Here is an 11,215-nt window from a genome sequence, read left to right as displayed (position 1 = left end):
AGAGGCCAATGAAGAGGAAGTGAAAAGAATAGGGAAAATATCCCATGAAAGCCCTCCAGTACATCTTCACAGCATCCAGTGCACTGTAGTACTGCAGCTACTTGAGCTTTGACTGGGACATCTTATGGATTTTTCTGTCTTGGGTTTGCCTGATTGATTTTTGAACCTGTAAAAAATTTAGTTGAACTTGTGCTGCTGTGAAATACAAGGAATTGAATTCTGAATGAGCTGCTGCATTCAGAAACATAAGAATCAGTTCAGAGTGAAGAAGAACTGATCCCAGCAGCTAAGCCTGCCACCATGTGCCAAAAATACTTCTGAACAATCCTTTGTGGTGATATCTGGAGTTGTGTTGTAGGCAGCAGAAGGAAGGAAGAAAGGAACCTGTTGTGAAATCCAGAGTCAGGGCACAAGTTTTGCAAGAACAGCTACTGCTCTGGCCAATGACTGGGAGATTTCCTATCCTGCTTTAGTAAAGAGTTGCTTCCAAAGCAGAGATTGATGCCCATTGAAAAGTAAACCTTTTGTATTACAAATATGCACAAAACACATCTGTCAAATTAGACTGTGCAAACAAACTGGGTTTTGAGTGGGGGGTTTCTTTGTGTGATGCAGGTTGGGTTTCCAAAAAGAATTTCCTTGGAAAGACTAGGCACAGTGGCATGGATTTATTCTTCCCCTTTCTCCTTCCAGATGTCTCCCTGATACTCTGCTCCCTCTACATTCCGCTCACTAAACACACAAAACTTAATCTGTGGGTTTTTTGCAAAAGTTCTCTGCTTCTTTCTGTATTTTCCATAGGCCTTTTATTTTTAAAAGTAATTTGTATTTGAAGTTTTTCATTGAAACTTAAATTTTGATGAATGAATGATAATGAAGAGACATTTTCATGAAAGAAAATATCTTTTGGTCTAATACAGTTTTGAGGTTTCACTTACTCATCATGGGTCCTTCACTCAGCCTCTAATTTTTTTTCTAAGAATTATGGGAGAAAATCTTTACATGTATTTTTACAGTACCAGATACAAAAACCAAGGTATAGCAAAATAAAAGATTCAGAATACTTTTTCAGAAGGATGCTGTAGGTGAAAGCAGTACTCAAGATGAAATATGCATGTGTCCTGGAAGGTAGGGGGCTTGAAAGCCTTGAGATTTACTTTTGCATTTTTAATCTGAAATAATTTTTTTTTTGCTTGCTCTGATGTAAAAAGGCATAACACAACATATTCCTTAGACTATTTAGTACAGCTGATGGTCTCTCCTGTGTACCATTTATGTCTCACCTAAACTCCATATTTGAATTTTGCTCACTGATGCAAAAACTATTTTTTTCCAGTGAGTCTTTTGCTCCCGTGAGCCATTTTCTGGTAAGTGCATCATACATGTAAAGGTGTGTGGGCTGGATTCTTGTGCTTCTGAGTGCAGGTGGGGATGGGTTTCAAAGGCATTTGGGTTTGGTTTTTTTTTTTAATAAGCATCTTTCTTATAGGAATGTTGATTTTTAAACAACCCAAAATTCCACATTTCCACTACACAGACTGATCAATTCTTCATCAGAAACCCTCATCATGACGTTTCTAGACTCAGCCCACAGCAGCAAAGTGTAAAATCAACTCAGGGATTACCTTTTCCTTATCAGGAGGAATGATTGTGACAGAGAATTTGTATAATCACTGGGGCCAAAGCTTGGAGGTGACAGGGATTGGGAAACTCCTGAGTTTGGAATCTCCCTGCATTCTTCCTCGGTCAGGGTATGTTTGGAGACACAGCCTGAGGAACAGGTTTGTGTGAAACCACTTTGCATGGCTGTACAAAGGGCAGCAGTGTGTCATGCGTGTCTTCCCCCAGACCTGCACCCACTGGGTCAGAGAGCAGCAGTGCTGATGAATCATATTTGCTTTGGCAACATCCCCCTTCGGGTTCCCTCCCAAACCTCTTGTGGGAGCTGGGTGTCTTTTGACACACAGGTGGGATAGCTGGGATTCTCCATGGCTTCAACGGGCATTTCTCTGCTCCTGGTGACATCTACTGGTAGAACGATCTCAGCTTGTGCGTTTGCAGGAGGTAGCTTAGATGTACACATCAAGTTTAATATATGCACCTAAATCCAGCACAGAATTTATTACTGTAAACATTTCTGTATTTGTATGGGTTATTCTGTAAGCAAAGGGAGGCAGATTTGTGGCAGGAAGGCAGGGCTCTTGGCAATATTGAAATGAGAACAGAATAAATCACTGCAGAGGGTTTTATAGGCAGCACTTCAGCTGAGCTATGAATAAGTGGGATTATGCTGGTGCTGCCTCGAAGGCTTTTTTGTGGTTTTGTTTAGTTTGCTTGTTCTGCTTTCCCCATACAAAGGAGCTGTTGGTAAGGAGTGTTACACTACCAGAGGTTACTGAAAACCAGGCTCACTATGGGAACCTGAGATGTTTATAATCAATGCTTTCTGGCCTTGGCATGTCACAGGCTGTTGGTTTAGGAAACAACGGTAAACCAGGCTTCTCTTTCTGCTAATGGCTTGTCTTATGTGTCTTTTTTCGGGGTTACTGACACTGAAAACTAATCCCCTGTTAAAGACAGCTTCAGAATACATGAAGCGAGGAACAAGAAGTTAGAAGCGGAGAAAGAGCCAAACCAGATTTTTTTTTGAGACCTTCTACTGGGACAAGGCAAGAGTTCATCAAAAAATAAAAGTAGGTATTTAAGGATGATAACCCTGTCCACATTATTGCTGTGAATATGTTTTCTTTGGTCTATGAATTCAGAAGAAAAATGCTTCTGTAACTGCAATGGTTTAGGTTTGGGGAGGTTGAATTCTCTTCATGTGCCTGCAGCTGATTTGGCTTTACACAAGGTTAAGTTCTCTGCTTGTCCATCTCTCATCTTTCCCATGTAAGCTTGTACAAGGTACTATATGGCTTAGTTAGTGTTTGTGAGATTCTTGAGGAAGGGAAAGCATTTTTCTGCTGATATCAAAGTACTTGATTGAAGACACAGCGTGAACATTGTCCAAATCCTATGCACCTTGCTCCCAAAAACCTGATCTCGCAGGGATGTTTATTGGCAGAGGAGGAAAATCAGAGTTGTATTCAAAATGCTTTACAAATGCAATACCCCCCCTGCTCAAGAGCTGAACTCAGGCTTGCTCAGTTCTCCTGAGCACACGTATTAATGTGCACACAATTAAGCACAAGAGATGAGTTGTGCAGTAAGTTCTTACCAATCCTGAAGCTCTGAAAAAAGAATGAAAAAGAAAAGGCTTCTAAGACAGAAAGATCTTCAAGTGGGGAAAAAAAATATTCTCAATCACTGAAAGGGCTGGAGTTGGCAGGACATTGTCAGTAGTTTGTGCTTTTAATAAGTTCCTCCAAGAGTTATAAAGGCAGTAGCTGAGACAGGGTGTTACCAGGGACAGCAGAGGGAGAGATAAGGAATTTAAACTCTCTGTATTCAGAGGTAAATTTGAATGACCTGATGAGAACTGGAGCTTAGACCAGTCAATGAATACTCTAAGTCAGATTTAGTGCCATGAGCAAGAAATGATCCTGTGGGGGAAACACTGGATCAGGAAAGGATCACAGGGTCCTGGAAGACAAATTAAGATTGCAAGAAAAAGTTTGGTTTTGGTATTTACTACATTCATACATTTGGCTTGGCAACAAGCAAGTATAAAAAGTCGCAATAGATATGGACTTTTGAGAACCCACAAGATGTAAAGATTTCTTAGGTTCTGTTTGGTCTCACTTATAATAACTAGTAATTTAGATATGATTCTATAAAAGTGTACTCTAGAGTATTCCTGTCTGTTAAGCCGGATGTTGCTTTGCTCACAATATCACTTCGTTATCCAACATATGCTTAAACTTGTCTTTTAATTATGGCTTAGAAGATTATATCCAGGAAGTTTACTAAACCAGGAAATGTTGGTCCCAGAAAGACACAAATGCCAAAACAAGTAAGAGTTTCCTTAGTGATGCAGGTACTCAGTCTTGTAACTGTAGGTGTTTTCCACAGAAGTGTTCTCTGATTGCCTCTGATGCTTTTGTGTGGGATGTGAAAAACCCCTCATGCTCTTACTCTGCATCTGGATAAAGAAAGAAAACTCATGAAAGATGATAAAATAGATAAACTCACCTTTAAGTGCTCCTTTCTTTGAATATGTCTCTTGGAATGAAGTCACATAGGAAAAGACTTTGAAAGTTTTGATGTTATAGTTCTTGAAAAAAAAAATAACATGTATGTGTATGGTTTTTGGGTCTCATTGTGTTATTTTTTTTTTAATCTAAAAAGTAAGCCCTACAGATTTCCTAAAATTGTCCTACAGATTTCCTAAAATTGTCCTACAGGAAAGAGGGAACTCCTGAGAAATGCTTGTGAGAAGAAGAAGGTTCCTGTGATCCAGATGGACTATTCTGTCCTTAAATAGGTATTTTCCACAATTTTTACCCACTCAGTATAACTTACAGGGAATGACACATTTGTCACTGTGCTGAGACTTTAACGATCCATAGCAGGATAAATTATGCTGTGTGCTCACACAAGTTATATCCTTGAAATATGTTTATTTTTCTGTGTGTGCAGGCTAGGATCACAGGATGGTTAGAGACATCAAGACTGTCTTGTGAGCACATTTAGCTATTTCTGCAGGCAAGGTCAGCAATTCTTTTCAAATTTACACACAAATTAGTAGAGTTAAGAATTCATTTTCTCATTGAAATTTGTAAGAAAATTAATGCATCATCTCTTGGTAGGTATTTTAAACATGAACGAGAAAACTTTTGTAATTACTCACTACAGAGCCTGTCTACACTGACTGACTGTCCTAAAATCTAGGGAGGTTGTAGAACTGGGAAAGTGGGCACTGACTGGTGTTGTGTGATGGCCAAGTTTGAATGTTTATCCGTGTATTGCACCATTTGTGCTCCTTGTCCTCTTTCCCCACCACAAATATTTACCTTGCTCTTCCTTCCTTTCATTTCTATTGGTAATTCCTTGCCACCTCCTTCCACTGTCTGATAGTTTCCCTACAGAGCTCTTTCCTGATGTCACCTGATCCTGAGAGGATCAGGTGCTCCACATCAGGAGGGTTTGAGCTTCCTCTCCACTTGTGACACTGGCTGACCACAGCGTCACACTGTGGTACCTTGGAAACCAGGTTATAAAGAATGTAAAAATAAATAGGGCTGCAGATTTGTTAAATTTGGTAACAACAACCATTGTCCTGCAATACAGATCTCCTCAGTGGGTGCAGAGGATGCTGCTGTGTATATTTATATTTATTTATAATTTTATGTTTACATATTTATAATTTTAAATGCATATTTTATTTAGCCACTGCTTACTTCCCCAACCGGGAAGCCGCAGCAGTTGACACGCCATAGCTGAGGGTACCGATTTCCCCCCGGGAGCTTTGGCAGCCTCATCCCCGCAGTGCTGTCCAGCAGCCGGGAGGTGGGGCACGGGCTTTGCTGGTTTGTGTCGGTGACGGTGCACAGGCCCGATGCTGAACACCAGCTTAAGGTTTGTAAGGTTCAGCAGAGATAAAGAAGCAGCAGACTGAAGATTAAAATTGCATGAGTAAAATAGCAGAAAATGAGAGATTTTAGGATCACTCCCAAAACTGAGGCTGATTGGCCACGAGGTCTCTTGGCACTGCTGGCAAAGGTTGGCACATCCAGGTGGCAGAGGTAAGAAATAGGGAAAAATAGAACAGCAAGGAAATTTCATGTAGCTCTGTTTTCCACTCTTTCTGAAACTGCTCGGAGCAGTATTAACTGAGAACACTGGGCTGTACAGATTTCATGTTAAAATAGATATATTTTCTATGTTCACGGCAAAGACTGGGCAAAATACAATATAAAAGCTGGGTTTGAATATAAGGCAAAACATACTCATTTACACTTAGGTAAATTTAGGTAAAAACCATGGAAGTCCTCTAACAGAGTTGCTACAAGTTTTTTTTGCTGTAACTGTGAGCAGAGACATTCCCAGTCTCTGGACAAGCTGTGAGAGATTCAGTCTGAGCTTCATCACATACAGGATGTATGTGTCACAATAATACTTGGCAGCTTGTAGGAGGCTTTAGTTCTAGGTTGATAAACACAGAAGTGTGATTCAATAAAACTCAGAACAACACTGCATTGGTACCCATGAGGAATTTTTCCTTCCATAAGCTGGTGCCAGCTTTGGTGCAGTCAGTGCACATCTCTGTTTAGGAGCACGCAGTAAAAGGTGCATTCAGATGTTTGGAAAATTCCATAACTGCCCAGAAATAGCTGCTCTGAGACAGCACTGCTATTAATTTATCAAGTGTACCACTAGGTTAGCATATTTATCCACTCTAAATGGACTGAAATTGCTTATTTTGTAGTTTATAAAATTGCAACCTCTGGATGTACTCCTCAAAATACTCTGCAGGTAAAAATGTGTGTTAACACACCTGGTTAGTAACATGTACTAAATAACAATGGACTTGGGCATTTCCCCAGATGAAAAGACCAACCTCCACCTTGTTACAGCCTCCTTTCAGATGGTTGTAGAGCCATAAGTTCCTCCCTGAGCCTCCTTTTCTCCAGGCTGAACATCTCCAGCTCCCTCAGCCATCCCTCCTAGGACTTGTGCTCCAGCCCCTTCCCCAGCTCCGTTGCCCTTCTCTGGACTCACTCCAGCCCCTCAATATATGTCATTTAGTGAGAGGCCCTAGTAAAAATTACTCATGCCCTAGAAACTGCCATCTTCCTTCCCTCATCCCATTTTTCAGGTGAAGAAGGGGATTAACATCCTGTGCTCAGTTATTCGTGCCACGACACCAGTCCTGACACTGCTGCCGGTGCTATCAAAGCGGGTCAGTCTCCCTCAGGTTTGAGAGCCTAATCTTTGGGAAGACTGAGTAAAAGCACTCCTCTAAGTCAGGTAAGGTCCTTCCTTCTCAGAGCACTGATGATTATAATTGCTACCATCTTCCTTCTTTGTGAGGACTGTGAATCCAGTTGGGGATCTGGCGAGCCATCTCTGACAATATCAGATGTTCTCAGAACTCTTAATCGAAGGCAGCCCATGAAAGCACCCTGGGGAGTGCTTTATTCTCTGTATTTAAAAGGACATGAAAGTACAATGGTTCTCTTTATATGGGTACAAAGCAGCCAATTGATCTTGTCAGTTTAATAAATAATACAATTGCTTCCATCAGACACTGTTAATAGACTCCTGTCTGAACTAATGTTGTACGAGTACAGAAATGTTATCTTCCTCAGTCTGCCTTGGATTAACCACCTCCCCCCTCATCATCTAGAGGTGAAGCTTCCAGCAGTAGTTCCTGAAGGGCATCAGGTCCCCTGATCTTCATCTCTTTTTTCATTTTAATGTGTGTTCTTAGAAGAGATGAGGTAATTTCCTGATGCATCTGTAGCCTGGCTGGTTCCTAATATTTTTACAGATTCAGAGAGACTTGAGAATGTAAAATAAGCAGCAGGTTGGGGGGGGTGGGTTGGAATTCTCTTTGTTTATTTTTAAATTGTTCACTGTCTGTGTGGTCTCAAGATGCAAAATTTGGATTGTGCTTTTCAAACACTGCACAGGTGCAGAGAAGCTTGGAGGTAGCTTCTTACCTGGGGCATTACGAACACAAGCACCAGACATCAGCAAAACTTACAAGGCTTTGGTTCAAGAAGCTCACAGCTTGGTGGCTTGGGATGTTTCTGGTTCAGAGCCAGCATAACCAGCTCAGGCCCTTCTGCAGATTCCCCACTCAGCATTTTAAGTAGGTCCTGTCTTTTTGTATTATCAGCACTGGTTTTTGGATGAGCACTAAATGCAATACACACCCCAGTCACCAGTGATCACTGAGAAAGTGCTGGTAACATTAGCAGAGGCGGATCTAAAACTTTTAATTGCTTTGGCTTTGGTTTTCCCACTTCTTTTCTTTTCTCTTCTCTGCCGTGACACAAAGTGGTTCTGGGTTTTGCAGTTGAGGGATGTGATAAAAAGGCAAAAAAGAGAAAGTATTTGTCACAAACAATAGGTTTCCAGGGGGTTCAGGATGCTATGCTTTGAAGATAATTATGGATTTTACATTTTTACATTTCACATACACACCTAGATACATGTTTATATAGAGAGAGAGAATTTATATATATAAAATCATAAAAAATATAGGTATGATTTTTATATATGTATATATATGTATGAATCTAGTCTTTGCTGCCAGAGTCCCCACAGGTGTTTTCCCCAGATGATGAGGGATCGGACATGCCCCCCTAAGAGTGGCTGAGCTCTCCAGCTCGTCCTGACAAGGGAGATATTGTGGTGAGTAAAACGATAACTGATCTCCTTCTGTGTGTTTTCAAGAAGAATAGTTCTGGTTTTAATGCTGGTATGTTTTAATGTTATTCAGCAGTTAATAACAGTTTGTTTCTCTATAATAACCTGATTGAATAATGCAGTGACCAATGAGTAAAAAGCTGTTGTTGACCAGGTATTTAGATTCCCTCTACCTTGCCTTTAGCTGTTGTAAAAGGTAGGTAGTAACAGTGCCAGAACTCAAAGGGATGTTAGGAGGATAAATACATGATTTACATTGAGCTGTTCAGGTATTTCAGGTGCTGGGACAATATATGAAGCCAAGGGATTTGTAGCTAAGCAGGAAGATATTCCGGTTGAGCAATAAGGTCCTACAGCATGAGGAGAAGTCAACAGACATGGGATTCTTATGGATCAGTGGAAAAAGTAATTTCTAGGAATTGAATGCTTCATCCCAAAAGCCTTTTTCCCTGGATCCCTGTGTGATTTGTGCTTGCACGGATATTGCTTTTGAACTGTTGCATTGCTTGCAGAGAAAACACTCACATTACTGCCCAGACACTTAAAGATGAACTCAAATGCTTTTTATTTTAAATTTAAAACCTAATCAAAATTCAGATTCCTTGGCTAGTTTTAGATGTAACTGCAGAAAAAAAGAAAAGCAGTCTTTAAATAATAAAATGTTCGTGTTGAAAGTCAGTTTTCTTTACTTCACATTCATTTTGAATTGAGGTTACCGTGTTTGAAGGTAAAGACCAAATAATGCTTCTAAAGCCACATTTGGTGTTTGAAAGGCAGCACTGTGCTCTTCTTTGAGTGCTATTGATGCTTTCAGCTGGGGCATGAAAGACCTAGAACTCTGATCTCTGGTTTTGGCAAGTCAAGTCATTCAATTCAATTTCAGAACTGTGCAGCTGTGAAGCTTTACAGTTTTTGATGTTTAAAAAGGTAGGGATTATTTCTGTTCTCTGTGATTTGTGAGAACTGTTGCTTCTGTTAGCAAACCCAGGAAGAAACCTGTCTGTCTAATGTGCAAGGACTGTAAACTGATCCCTGGCAAACACCTGAGTAGATATTACACATCTGGCTGGCATCTCTGAGATCAAAGCGCTCTCTGATGCTCTGTTGCCCTTTGAACAGCATTTAATTGGCCATGAGACCACATTTTAGGACCTGGGACTGAGCTTTGCCTCCTTGGGTCACTGGATTAATCCAGTTTAGGTCTGCAGGAAACTGGTCGGTGTTCTCAGCCTCCTTTCTAGCAGAGAGAGGGCTGCGTGCTCTGGTTCTCTTACCTGCCGAGTCGTGGTGAAGATGCTGAGTTTGTAGTCCCTGCTCTTTCCTGTGGGGGGGCTTCAACCACAGAGTTTGAAGCAATTTAGTGCAGACTGTTAGGTGGGGATACCCCGGGTGTCCCCTGCAGAGATTTCAGACAGGTTTGGCTGGTCTGTCTCATGTCCTTTGGGGGATCCGAGGGACTTGTCCTTGGCTGTGCTGGGGGTAGTGGCTTTCTGTCTGGAATGGGTGATGCTCTAAAGAGCTAAAACCTGCCTTTGTGCTGATACTTTACTTGGCACAATCAATCTCTTTTCTCTTTGGTACTTGGGGAGGCAGATCTGAGATCCATGTCTCTTCCACGATGATTTCACAGCCTGGACAGATGTTGGATGGATGCGTGGTGGGGAGGTGGGGGCGGTCTGAGCAGCCTGAATTGACAGTGCATGTGAGGACACTGGCAGAACTCTTCCTCACACCATTCATGTGCAGATAAAGGGGAGGAGAGTGGGACATGGGCAGATATGCACTAAGGAAGGGAAACATCAAAGTAATCCCGCAGGATGTTTCTTCTGAGCGAAGGACTCTGCTGAGGCTCAATTCAGCTGTGCATGGCACACCTGCTGTTTGCAGCCAAGTCTAAAGGCACTGAGGATATCAGCACCTTGCAAGATTAAGCTCTTTGATTCCAATCTCTTCAGCTAGAAAGCATGTTGTTTTATCTAATGCTTGTCTCTGTCTGTTTTAGGCTGTGGCACCTGCTGAGAAAAGGTATGCATAATGAAATGATTAAATCATGCGTTTTTAAATTATCAAAGCCATGCTGTTTCAGTTATGCAGAAATCCTGTTCCTCTTAAGAGACATCTAGCCAGATTCAGAGTTTATTTTGGATTTTATATTTCTTAGAAGGATTGAATGAAAGAGAATCTAGTTATGGCCAGTTCTGCTCTTCTGTATGCCCAGGGCCAGAGATGATTACATTCAAATTCTTCTTGTGTCACTGCAGACAGAAAATAACTTTGCAATCTGATTTTATGCTCTAAAGAAAATCATTCACACTGTGACAGCACTTCAAAATATTTCAATCCTTATTCTGTATATGCTGCTGGCTACAACTGGAGTGCAGAAAAAAAGTGCTTCACTGAATCAGTACTTACAGAAACGGGTAAAGTTTCCAAATCACTCTTGATTTTGTAACTAATCCCTCATCCCTTCTGTATCTCCAGTTTGAGGTGTCTCCCCTGGAACTCCACACTGCTCCAAGCTCTGGCATCCCTGACACAGTCAGTTGCTCAACACTGTTTAAACATTGTGCATGGTAAGGTCAGATGATGCTATGTAGGTTGCTACATATGGAATCACCTCCTGACTGTGGGAAATCTCCCTGGGGAAATGTGACCTGGAGTGGATAGTGAAGGAAGTGAATCAGAAAAACACTTATGGTCAGAGTCCAGTGCATCCTACCCACGCACCAAAGTAAGGTCTCTTCAAAGGATGCTGTTGAGGCAAATTGACCTAAAATGAAACTTTGTGGGCTTTTTGAGTGATTAGCATGTATGTGTTCCCATGTTCTGCTATTTGGGGTCACTTATAGGAGCATGTGAGAAACCAGCTTAAAACAAACAGGAAAGTTGTTATCAA

General features: G+C 41.3%; 1 long non-coding RNA gene across 1 annotated transcript; it reads left to right on the top strand.

The window, feature by feature from the left end:
- The first annotated feature begins 8,227 nt into the window (after positions 1–8,227).
- LOC127471715 (uncharacterized) lies at positions 8,228–10,900 on the top strand. The gene is made up of 3 exons (XR_007904745.1): positions 8,228–8,304; positions 10,322–10,344; positions 10,801–10,900. It is a non-coding gene; the product is annotated as an uncharacterized LOC127471715 (long non-coding RNA).
- Positions 10,901–11,215: the final 315 nt, after the last annotated feature.

The sequence above is a fragment of the Manacus candei genome, unplaced genomic scaffold, assembly GCF_025592945.1.
Source record: "Manacus candei isolate 608988 ecotype Guabito, Panama unplaced genomic scaffold, ASM2559294v1 h1tg000025l, whole genome shotgun sequence".
Classification (NCBI taxonomy): Eukaryota; Metazoa; Chordata; class Aves; order Passeriformes; family Pipridae; genus Manacus; species Manacus candei.
The sequence above is the reverse complement of the archived record's forward strand: the minus strand, read 5'-3'. Positions and strand labels throughout refer to the sequence as shown.